Consider the following 12287-nt stretch of genomic DNA (forward strand, 5'->3'; position numbering starts at 1 on the left):
GGGAGGGAAGTTATTTCCCACTCTAAAAAAATTCAAAAATTAAAATTAAACAATAAATTAATTTTAATTTTAAAATACATATATAAAAAATTCAAAAATTAAAATTAAATAATAAATTAATTTTAATTTTAAAATACATATGTGTGTGTGCGTGCGTGTGCGTGCGCTCGTGTGTGCGCGTGTATGAGTGCGTGCGTGCATGCATGTGTGTATGTGTGTGTGTGTGTGCTATAGTTTAATATTGTGTCGTATACAATATATAACCTATAGTTTTAATTCTCTCATTAATGGTATTTAATATAAATCTCACTTATATTAAATTCAATTATATGAATTCAAATCATATAATTAATATTTGAATCATATTCAAATATTTATTTCCTCTCAAATAAACTTTATATTATAATATATCAAATACATTGTAGTAATTATATCATATATAATTAAATTAAATTAATTATATCACATACAATTAATTCCCTAAATTAATTTAAACAATTCAAATTAATCCACAATTGATTCTCTTTAAATCACTGTTGAGCTATAGAAGGGACCTCATGGACTTGTAACTTGAAGCTCTATGGTACTTGAATAATTAATTGAACTCCTTTAATTAAATTATTCAACATCCATTAACTGTCGGGCACTCCACTGAAGACCGATAGCTGCACTCTTTGTACTATAGATATATATCTGTGTCCATTAGATATAACCAGTCAACAGTGCTATAACCCTTCACAAAATGCTCATAAGTACAGTTAGGCCAAAATTACCATCTTCCCCCTGTAGTTACAACTGACTTCTTAAGTACCACTAATCCCTCTAATGGACAATAAGTAATAGTCCAACTATGGCCCTTCTCGGACCAGGAGAGTGTGTGGTGCTACATTGTTCAAGCCCCGGAATCAACCCTTAAGAGAGCAATTTATCTACTTATACCGACATCGGGGAATGAATGAATTTCGTCTTGTGCAATCGTGTTTCCAATTCCCCAATCAAACAAATCCCTAAAATGATAGGCTTATTGAGTCGGCGATCTAGCCACTCTCACCCATACAAATCAAAGGACCGCCTTCATAGGCATGAGTTCATAATTCACTCAAGATTCAAGTCATGTCACCTATGGTCATCCTAGTGAAATATAAATCTCAATTATGAACGGCGTTATATAATGAGACTAGTCATTTCGTGGTCTGATCTTATACAAACTCCTTTTTGTAGAATATCTCCGCTCACATGTCTCCACATGAATGAACAGGATCAAATCACAATTGTAACATTTATAAAATGGGTCATATTCGTAGTGTCACCAGGATAACGTATCCAACCTTATCCATCTAATACAGACCATTTAGGTTATCTCTTAAACATGATTCACCCATATGTCTCTACATACATGTTTAAGCTACAGATGATAACCTTGGATGTTAGTTTATTGGTTTGTGAGTTTAATGCTACTAAATGTCAAATAAAACATCTTATATTTTATTAAATAAATAAAATGTTTGTACAATACAATTACAAACTACAGAACCCTAAGAGATTTAGGACATCAACCCCAACACCTTCATCATTAATCTTTATTAATCTCCTATCATTTTCATTCATACTTGATTAACAGTTTAACATGTTAGATCTAACCTGACATCATCTCTTAAGTAAGAATTAAGTAATTATCATCCAAACGGTGGCCAATTGTTCAAAAGCACTAAGATTAAACATGCTAAAATAGTTTATGCATTCAACAAATCTAAGAAACAATTAAAATAGTTTGAAGAAATTCAAAAACTATGTCAAAAATCCTAAAGACTACGAACTCAGCAACTCATAACTACAATATAAACAAAAAGACAATCCACATTGCATCCAAAATACAAAGAAACAGAAGCTTAATAGGGAAAGAGATACAAGTTACGCTCTTAACTGTCATCCTCAAGTTTAGAATCACCCTCCAACGATCTTCTCATTCATCCACTCCTTTGAAAACTCCAAGACGTCACCTCTTGTCCATAATTTGGCTCTAATGGAGGCCCCTAAAACTAGCATAAAAAAAACATGTATTTATAAAAATGGGAATAATATCGCGATGTTGTCTAAAAAAACAAGTGTCTGTCGTGAAAATGTTCCATAACGCTGCAACTCTACCCTATTTCTTTAATTATGTTCGTAGTGCTATGGATGGTGCCATGCAGCGTCGCAACGCACTGTCCACACTCGTTTTAAGCTCTAATTCTCATCCATTTTTACCTTTTTTCTTACCCTAGATCAAACTTTGACCTTCCTTGGGATATTTTTGTCATTTTTTATGTCATATTAGCTCATCCCAACTCAAATGCTCGATTTCTATAAATTAAATATAAAAAATATCAATGAATATAAATTAATAATAAAATTAACTAAATTCTAAGTCCATGAAAGTATTTTTTTATGCTTTTGAAGAATCCCACAACAACCCTATTCAATTCTGTTGTTTTTTAATTTATGTATTTATATCTAAACATTCATGCCCTTATGTCTATAATTATTTGGGATAGTTGCAAATATAGACATTAGACCCAAAGTATTCGCAAATCTAACATAACGTAAAAAAAAATTACAAATATGACCTAATTTAAATAGAGTGATAGACAATATTATTGGTAGGAATCTATGACCATACCACTGGTAAGAGTCTATCAACGATAGAAGTCTATCCTTGATAGACTTGGCTATATTTACAATTTTTTTAAATGATGTTATACACTTGGTTATTATTCCTAAAAATGCTATCAACTGCAATTACCCTAATTTTTTTTCCCATAATATACCTTCAAATCTAAAACACTAGCATCCAACTTCGACTTCCGGTTGCACACCTTTCTCACCTTGCTTCACATTCTTTCCTTTACATTCTAACGATCGATTAGATTGGTTTATAATTATAATATGGTAAGTTTTATTTTTTTTCTAATTGCTAATAAATTATTGGTAGTTATGATTTGAATCTTATATGGTTTAAATTACGTACTTTAGCCCCCATTTGATAAATGTTTTTGGTTTTTTATTTTTATTCTTTAAAATAAAACTTATAAAAAAGACTTCTATCTATAAATTTGTTTGTTTGGTTATACTTTTCTTTTCAAAAATCAAACCAAAATTTTAAAACTTAAAAAAAAAATCTAATTTTTAGAGACCTATTTTTTTTTATATTTAGAATTAACAAGCATAAAAATTTAGAAAACTAAAATGAAAACAGTTATTAGTGTTAAATAATTCTTGTTTTGATTATATTTGTTAGTTAGACGTACATTCTATTGTTTCTAGAATATAGATTTTGGATGAGGTTTTGTATGTGTGTTTGATGTAAGTATTTTGGTTAATTATTACTTCTTAATTGATGGTTAAAGAAACATAATTTTATCATTTATTCGATTTTATAAACTTTTTGCCATAGTTTAAAAATGGAACTTCTTATTTGACTATTCTTCTTGCCAACCTCAATTTTAAATTGGAGATTTTTTTTAGAAAAGAAAAACAGTTTAAATTGGAGACTTTTGTTAATTACACCTAACTCTTGAATTTTAATGAAATATAATAATTTTTTCTTTTAGATAATTAGCAATATTATATCTTTTAAAAGTTGCAAATTCGACACAGCTAAAATCTGTTTGAAATGGTTGTATCTTTTAAAATAATTACTAATGACTGTACTTTTTTTTTTTAAAAAAAAAAAAAAAAAAACTATAATATAGAGCATATTAAGATGTGAACAAATTGGTTATAATATTTTGTAAATAAATACTAAATTACTGCAAAATCTAAAAGCTAGTCGAAATTGATTTTAAAAAAGAACGATCAAACAAGAAAAGATGAATATTTTTTCTAAAAATGCACCGACATTATTAGATAACACTCAACATTATATATTCATATTCCGACAAAAAGGCCAAGCATGTCTAGACAAACTCTTAATTTCTTTTTTTAAAAAAATTACTCATGTCGTTATTTCAATACCCATATCGTTTTATTCTTTATTAATTTATAACAAAAATTTATCATTATTCAACTCTTAATTTATTAGAAATTTAGAAAAGTAGAGGAAGAAAATTGGGGAAATAAACTTATTAGTCAAAAGATTTTAGGTGAGTCGTTTATAATTGAAGATGCACTTTTATTTTGGAGAAGAAAATAAAAAATAAAAAAAATAATAAATAATAAAAAAAATGGAATTAAATATAATATCCGTTTGAAGAATATTAAGACCGCGTTTTGGTTATTTTGGTAATTTTGAAATTAAAAAATGGGTGTGTTGGCCAATGATGGGTCTAGTCAATTTGGGGTTCAAAACTTGGTCAATATTGATCAGCATAGACCAAATTCCAATATAGTATTATGGAACAAAATTTGTGACATCACTTTGGAAAAAATATATATATAAAAAAATAAGTATTAAAAAATAAAAAGAAGATGGAAAAACCATCTTTCTACGTTTAAACATGCACATGTTTTAACATTTAAAATTTAATTTCTATTTATATATTTCTTTTTATGTACGATAAATCATTTTTACGTTTTTTTATATGAAAAATTGAAAATATTGAAAATATGAAAAAAAAAATCAAATTAATTTGATATTATATTTAGATATAATTGAATTCATAACCAACTTTAAACAAATCGAAAGTTAGATAAAATTAAATTTGATAATAAAAGATAAATTCAAATATAAATTGGAGAGAAAAATCATGAAGTTCTTGTTTATTGTGATTAATTCGATAAGTAACTAAATAAAAACTAATGTGGCAATAAAATATAAATTTAAATATAATTTGGGAAAGAAAAATTAGTAAGGGAGCTTGTTTATCTACAATATTCATAATCTCATTTTCATTTAAGCTTCAACAACTCCATCAACCACAAAACCTACGAAAGAAGTCTTGTAGAAACAAACAAAAATAACAAGATTACAAAAATGAATACTTATTTGTTTGTCAAAAAGACAAATTGATGGTATAATAATATAATAAAATGATAATGAATAAAAGCTGATTGAAAAATTTTTAAAAATGATAAAATTTAAATGAAATATAGAGTTTGTTAGATGATAATATGTATAAAATATTAAGTAAAACCTAATTAGGATAAAAAAATTAATATGAATGTAAAATAATAAAAAACCAATAAAATAATGTAAAATCTAAGAATATATTATAAATTAAAATCAAAATAGTATTGAATAAATTAAAAATTGATTAATTCTGAATATTTTCGAAAAGTTGTCAAATCAAATCAAAATAGATATGAAACTATCAATTCAAATTTAAAAATGGGAGAAAAATTAAACACATTTATCTCTTGAATCTATTAGGTTAAAGTCTCATAATTGACGATTTCATTTACACTGTATTTCTATTAAGAATTGATACAGGGTCTCATAATAGACGATTCTATTTACATTGTATTTCTATTGAGAAATTATACATGGTATAGCAATTACATAGTACTAGAAAAAACTGTTAATCGACCATACCAAGGGCAATTTGGAGATTAAAAAATATATGTCATGTGCATGGCACGTTTTTGTCAAAAATTTTATTATTTTCATTTTTTTTTTTTTTTTACAAAAATCAAAAGGCATCCTTGATTTTGCTATTTCCTCCAATTTCTCTTATAAATAGTTGTCCACACTACTATTATATTTATTGGTATCCCAAACATGGACGGAGCTCGCCCCTAACTTACCAAATAATGAAAAGTAATTTTAATGGATTGAAAATAGTTTTTTTTACCAAAAAAAAAAAAAAAAAAAGATATATATATACTTTTTGTGCTTATATTTTTAGTTTTAAGTTTAGAGTTTGATATCAATTTAGTCTCTATGTTTCAAAATGTTGACAATTTTAGCCTTTAAGTTTCGAGTTTTGTTTTTATTTAGTACCTAGATTTTAAGATTACGTTCTTTTAATTCTATAAATTAAAACAATTAATCAACATTAACACTAAAGACTGAAAGTGGGTACTTAGTGAAAATTTGAGATTATAAATGTAAATCTTGAAATTTGTTGTGCAAATTGAAACAAAATTCAAATCTCCTTGATAAAATTGTGACATTTTGAAATGTTCAAACTAAATTAAGATCAAATTCAAAATTTAATAGTTAAAAGTATAACCCTTTAAAATATAGAGACCAAATAAAAACTAAATTCAAAATCTATGTTATTTAAAAAAGGATAGTCATGAGTGGTGGACTAGTTTTTTAAGAAAAAACACAAATATTTTTTCAAAAATTAGTTAATATAAAAAGTTTCTTTTGAAAACTTATTTTTCAAAACTCCTTCTAGATGTAATCTAATTTAATTTTGACAATATTTTCTTGAGAAACTATATAATTTGAGATCAAAACAAATATAATTGATCTAAAATTTGTACTATTAATAAGATGTTCTATTTCGTCACTCACATATTGCCAATATGTACATATAGACCCCACTTTTTCTTTAATTTCATGTATGGTATTTTAGGAGTATCAAAGAAAAAAATTCAATTGAATCTCTACTCAATAAAGTTGAACTGATTTAATAAAATGATGATTTCACATTTAAAAATATTATTTCTATGAGTTGATTACTTTGTTAGTATAATCAAGGAATGTCAAATAAGGGAAAATGTACATGAGCTCTATATAAGTTTTATATATTCTCTCTAGAGATATCTACATGGCATAATGGGACCGGAGATGTCATTCCTTATCTCCGTTCTCACTTCCCATTTCATTATCTATCCTTGTGAAATTTTTCACGGGGATCAGGGCGGGGTTCAGAAAATTTTTCCTCGTTACTTTATATATATATATATATAAAGTCAATTAATTTAAATCAGTAATATGAACAAATTTTAATTAAATAATTAACTTTATCAATGAATTGTTTATTATGATTAGTTTTATATGAGAATTTGAATTTAAAGATAAATAACTCAAATTTTGGCCTAAAAAAACTAATTAATTTTTATTAATAGAAAGAAATAAATATGAATCAAATTATTCACATATATAATCTAAATTTAAACATTCAATTTAAACATATTCATTACATTTTCCAATAAATAATCAAATTTGAAATTTAAATATAATATTTATGTAATAATAATAATAACATAACATTAGATAACTATACTAAATAAATATGTAAAAACTAATCGGGATGGGGACAAAGAACGGGGTGGGGCCGGGGCCGGGGCCGAGGGTGGGGATGGGGAATGCATTCTCCGTCCCCGTCCCCGTCCCCATTTAGCTCACGGGAAATTTTTTTCCCCACTCTCTCCTCTATTCCTCACCTAATCAGGGAATTCCCGCGGGCTCGTCTCCATGGGGAAAATAGACATCTCTAATTTTGTCACATAATGCTATAAAAAAAAATGGTAAGAGCTTTATGTTAGGAAGATATAGTATTTTAGGTCTTGAATTCAATTTGTTATTTTTATTTTTAGCTCTATGCTGATTATTGGACTTCACCATCATCCGTTGCAATTTTTTATCTAAGATTATAAGCACTCAGTTAAAATTGACCAACTTACTTGTGATATGTTCAGACCTTGAGTATTATAAGCTCTCCATATCTCCTAATATTCAATCACAAGATAACCTTCTCTACCTCTCTCTTGAATTTGTTTTGATTGATTTTTTGGGTTTCAATGATGGATGATTAGGGGTTCTTAACACACAAAAAGATTCCTAATTTCAAGTTGCTAGGATTATGATATCGGAACCTCGATTGGAATCACTCATCAACTCCTAAATTTTGGATAAGAAATGATATTCTGAAAGGTTATATTCTTGAAGCTATTAATTTTGTGCATGGATCATATTGCTTTTTTCTTGCTGGCTTCTTCATCTTAAGCCTTATTATTTGACTAATATCTTTCAAATATATTTTGGTATTTAGAGAGTGATGCTTATTAATTGTCTTTTTTTTCTCTTTCCTTTATGATCCACTAGTTCATTATACAGATATGACTCACATGTATTCAACTAATGAAGAACAAATTTTTGTTACTTTGTTGTCATATTTAGAGATGCTAAAACAAGCCATGAAAATATCTTTCCTTTTAGTAGTAATATTTTTGTATGAAAGACAAACACATAATAGAATTATGGGTAGACGTTCTTTCTATAGGCATCGAATTAGACAATTAAACTTTTTTCATTTAATACATGAGTGATTTAGCATGTTTTGAGTCCATATGAATGAATAGGAGATGCTTTACTATATTACGTCATATGTTTAAAACAATTGGCAAATTAAGAGGAACGACAAATGTAGAAGTTGAGGAGATGGTTGCAATATTTTTACATCTCCTTGTAAATGGTGTTAAGAATAGAGTTATAAGTCGACATCTGGCACATTCAAGAGAAACAATTAGTAGACATTTTAATACAATTCTTAATTCAGTATTATGGTTACATGAGTTATTACTTAAACAACCTGGGTCAATTTCTACCAATTGCTTGGACGAAAAGTGGAAGTAGTTCAAGGTAATTTTACTTATTATAGTTTTAGTCATATTTAAAGGTTAGTAAGTGGCCTGAATTGATTTAGAGTTGATTTTTTTTCTTTAAGGGGGTATTTAGAATTGTTTAGGTGCATTAGATGGAACCTACTAGTAGCACCGAAAATGTATTATTTTTCACTCCTTAATTCAGGATCGTTAGGCTATTTAATGAGTTCAATTGACGTTTGTATAGCTCTCAAGTGTACAAGAGGTTGAATCAAGCGTTCGGTGCGAAAAGACGATAAAACGGCCAAGTTATGAGCTAAATTGCACAAAAAAGGGAAAGAAGGCCGAATAATCACGATTCTGCCCTTAGCTGGAGCGTTGCAACGCTAAAAAAGGAGCGTCACGCAATGCTCGGGGACAGAAGCTTCACATTTTCGTGAAGACATGACATCGTTGCAACGCTACAAATATTAGACGGAGGCGCGCATGTTGTCTGTTGCAGGGTTGCAAGTAGGTGTCACAGCGTTGTAGCCTTGTGACATCTGCTATGTAATATTTGCCGATATGTGAGATTATCACGCCATTCTTCCACTTTTTTACTTGTTTTCTTCTCCTCTCTACTGAGAACACTAATTCCTTACCATTGTTATCATCTTGAAGCTTGATTATTGTAATTTTGAAGGATGATTAGTGGCTAAAGTATTATATCTTAGGTTTGATTGTTTTCCTTCTTAGCTTAGTTTTGAGACTTGTTCTTGATAAAACATTGTTCAAACTCTTTTGTTTATGGGTTTTAATTTGATTGTATTGAAATGATTGGCTATTTCTTGTTATTGCTTGACAACCAATGCTTGAATGTTGTTTTTCCATGCTCTTAATTTATCCTTGATTAAGGTAATAAATTAATTAGGGACAAAAGGTTAGTTTAACTTGCTCGTTGTGTGTTGACCATCGATGAGTAATGCTTTAATCAACCTTGAATTAAAACTATACTAAATAAATTAATTAGATAATGGAAATTAGTTTATTCATCTAGCTTAATCCCCATAATTTAATGTGATTAGATCATTTAAGTTAGTATGGATTCATCTAACTTAATTGAGCTAATTAGAACATTAAGACGACTAAAGTTCAATGATCGACTAAACTAATTTGGAAAGCACAACATCAAACTTGAGCTAGATCTTTTCATCGTTGATTTTCATAAATCTTCCCTTCTTGCCCTTATTCTCATTTTTAATCTTGTGCATTTATTTTATTTTGTTTCTTTTTAATTTCACAATTCCAAACCAAACTCCCCCTTTTTCAATTACCATACTATGGATCTCCTAATTAAGAAATGGTTGTGGCTCTCTATGGATTCGATTATGCACTTCCCTTTACTACCTGTTTAGTAGAGTAAAGCATGGGAAATTAATTTGGTGCAATATGATCTAACACTTACTAAATTTGGCACTATTGCAGAGGAACCAATGAATTTCTTAATTTTTTAGGCTTATAGTTCCTTTCTTGCTAATTCGTTTTCTCTTTTTGATGCATGAATGACATTCTCGGGGACTCTAGACTTTCTATTTTGAAGAAATTTATCAGGAGGAGCAAAGAATCAGAAGAAAAAAGAGACAGCAAGCTGCACATGAAATAAACATCCGTGTTGAAGACACGTTAGAAGAAGAGTCTGACGAAGAAAGCGCTCCTGAAAACGCACCACCAATCATGGTTGAACATGAAAAGACACTTAGGGAGCTCGCAGCATCTGATTTTACTCAACAGCCCTTTTGCATTGTTTATCCAGAAACAACATGTAATTTTGAACTGAATCTGGATTAATTCACTTACTCCCTTTCTTTTTTGGTCTACCAGAAGAAGATCTACACAAGCACCTGAAAGAGTTCTATGTTGTGTGCGATAGCATCAGGCCGAATGAGGGTAACTCAATAACAAAACGACATAAGGGCATTTCCTTTCTCATTGAAGGATGACGCCAAGGAGTGGATCTACATTCTACCTCCAGTGAGCATTACATCCTAGGAGGAGTTACAAAGCTAGTTCTTGGAGAATTTTTTCTCTGCATCTCGAGTTGCTTGCATTAGAAAGAATATATATAGCATAATACAGTTTGATGGGAAACACTTCACGAATACTGGGAGCATTTCAAGAAGACACGCAAAATTCCGTCATCATCAGATTTCATACTAGGTGCTGATTCAGTATTTATATGAGAGGCTGATGCAGGCTGACAAAAGTAGCATTGATGCAGCTATAGGAGGAGCCTTAGTCAACAAAACCCCTACTGAGGCGATGAAACTGATAAAAACCATGGCTGCCAACTCTCAACAGTTTGGCACGAGAGCCTCCGTCAGTGTGAAATCAGCTAATGATGTAAGTGAACTCCATAAAGAAATATCTGATCTCGTTTCTATTGTGAAACAATTAGAAAAAATAGAGAAGGGACAACCTACTATTGTTTGCCAAGTTTGTCATGGAATAGAACATATAGTTGCCCAAGTATTCCATAAGGGATGATATATGAGGTAAATGTTGTTGGAGGGTACAATTTCAATGGGGAAAGCAGACAACGAGACCCCTACAGTCAGACTTACAATCTTGGGTGGCAAGAACACCCAAACTTCAAATGGGGTAGACAGAACGAACAAGTTCAGTCTAGTCATGGAACTTAATCTAGCTTAGATATGTCTTTAGAAGACATTGTAAAAAGTTTAGCTGACATTTTTCTTAAATTTCAGCAGGACACCAAGAATGTTCTTTATACTTTGGGGACTCGAGTCTTTCAACTTGCCACCTCAATAAGCAAGTTGGAAAAGCAACCAGAGAAGCTTCCTTTCCAATCTGAGCCCAATGTGTGCAATGACAGCGCAGTTATGATGGTGAGCTATAATGAAGCCTCCTATACTCATGCCTCTGAACCAATTGATGAACTAGACAAGCCTGAAAATAAGAAAGAAAGCAAAGAAACGATTGTCAAAATTGACCATTAAATTGGGGGGGGGGGGGGGGGGAGGGGGTAACTTTCGCTCCTTTATCAAGTCTTAATTCTTATGTTCCTATTGCCCTCTTCCCTAGTAAGTTCACTAAGGGAGTCGCACCAAAGGATGAGGTGCAAATGGTTGAATCTTTGAGAAGTGATAAACGCCCTATTGCAAAGGGAAAGAGGTTATGGGCCAAGGTTGAGGACCCGCCCAAGAGTGAAGAAAGCTTAGTCATCTGTCCAAGTAGCTTACCAATTAAATGTGACGATCCAAGTGCATTTTTCTTACCTTGTTTGATAGGTAAGATGAAATTTGAGCATGTGATGCTAGACTTAGAATCAGCTATTAATATAATGCCTGCATCTGTGTACTATGAGCTTCATGTATCTTGCTGGTATTTTAATTCAGCAGGCAGATTGCTCCCTAGTTAGACCTCTAGGAACGATAAAAGATGTCATGGTCAAGGTGAAAAATTTAGTCTTTTCTTTAGATTTTTATATTTTCGATTTGCATGGAAAAAGCTCTCATTCCAAGCAATCTATTATGTTAGGTCAACCCTTTCTAAAAACTGCTAAAGCTTCAATCAACGTAGATAAAGGGTCCCTTTCAATCAAGCATGAAGGCGGGTTGAAAATTTTGGAATATTTGAAACCCCTATTATCACTCATCATGCTTGTTCTAGTGCTTTGCTTTTACAGGAGAGTGGTCAACCAATAAAGTTGGGATGACAGATGGTGTGGCGCGATCAACTCCGATCATGGATGATTAAGCCGAAAACGGTCGAGCAATCGACTTTAAAAATTTGCATATTTAAGCTTTAAATTT

The sequence above is a fragment of the Benincasa hispida genome, chromosome 5, assembly GCF_009727055.1.
Source record: "Benincasa hispida cultivar B227 chromosome 5, ASM972705v1, whole genome shotgun sequence".
NCBI classification, from domain to species: domain Eukaryota; kingdom Viridiplantae; phylum Streptophyta; class Magnoliopsida; order Cucurbitales; family Cucurbitaceae; genus Benincasa; species Benincasa hispida.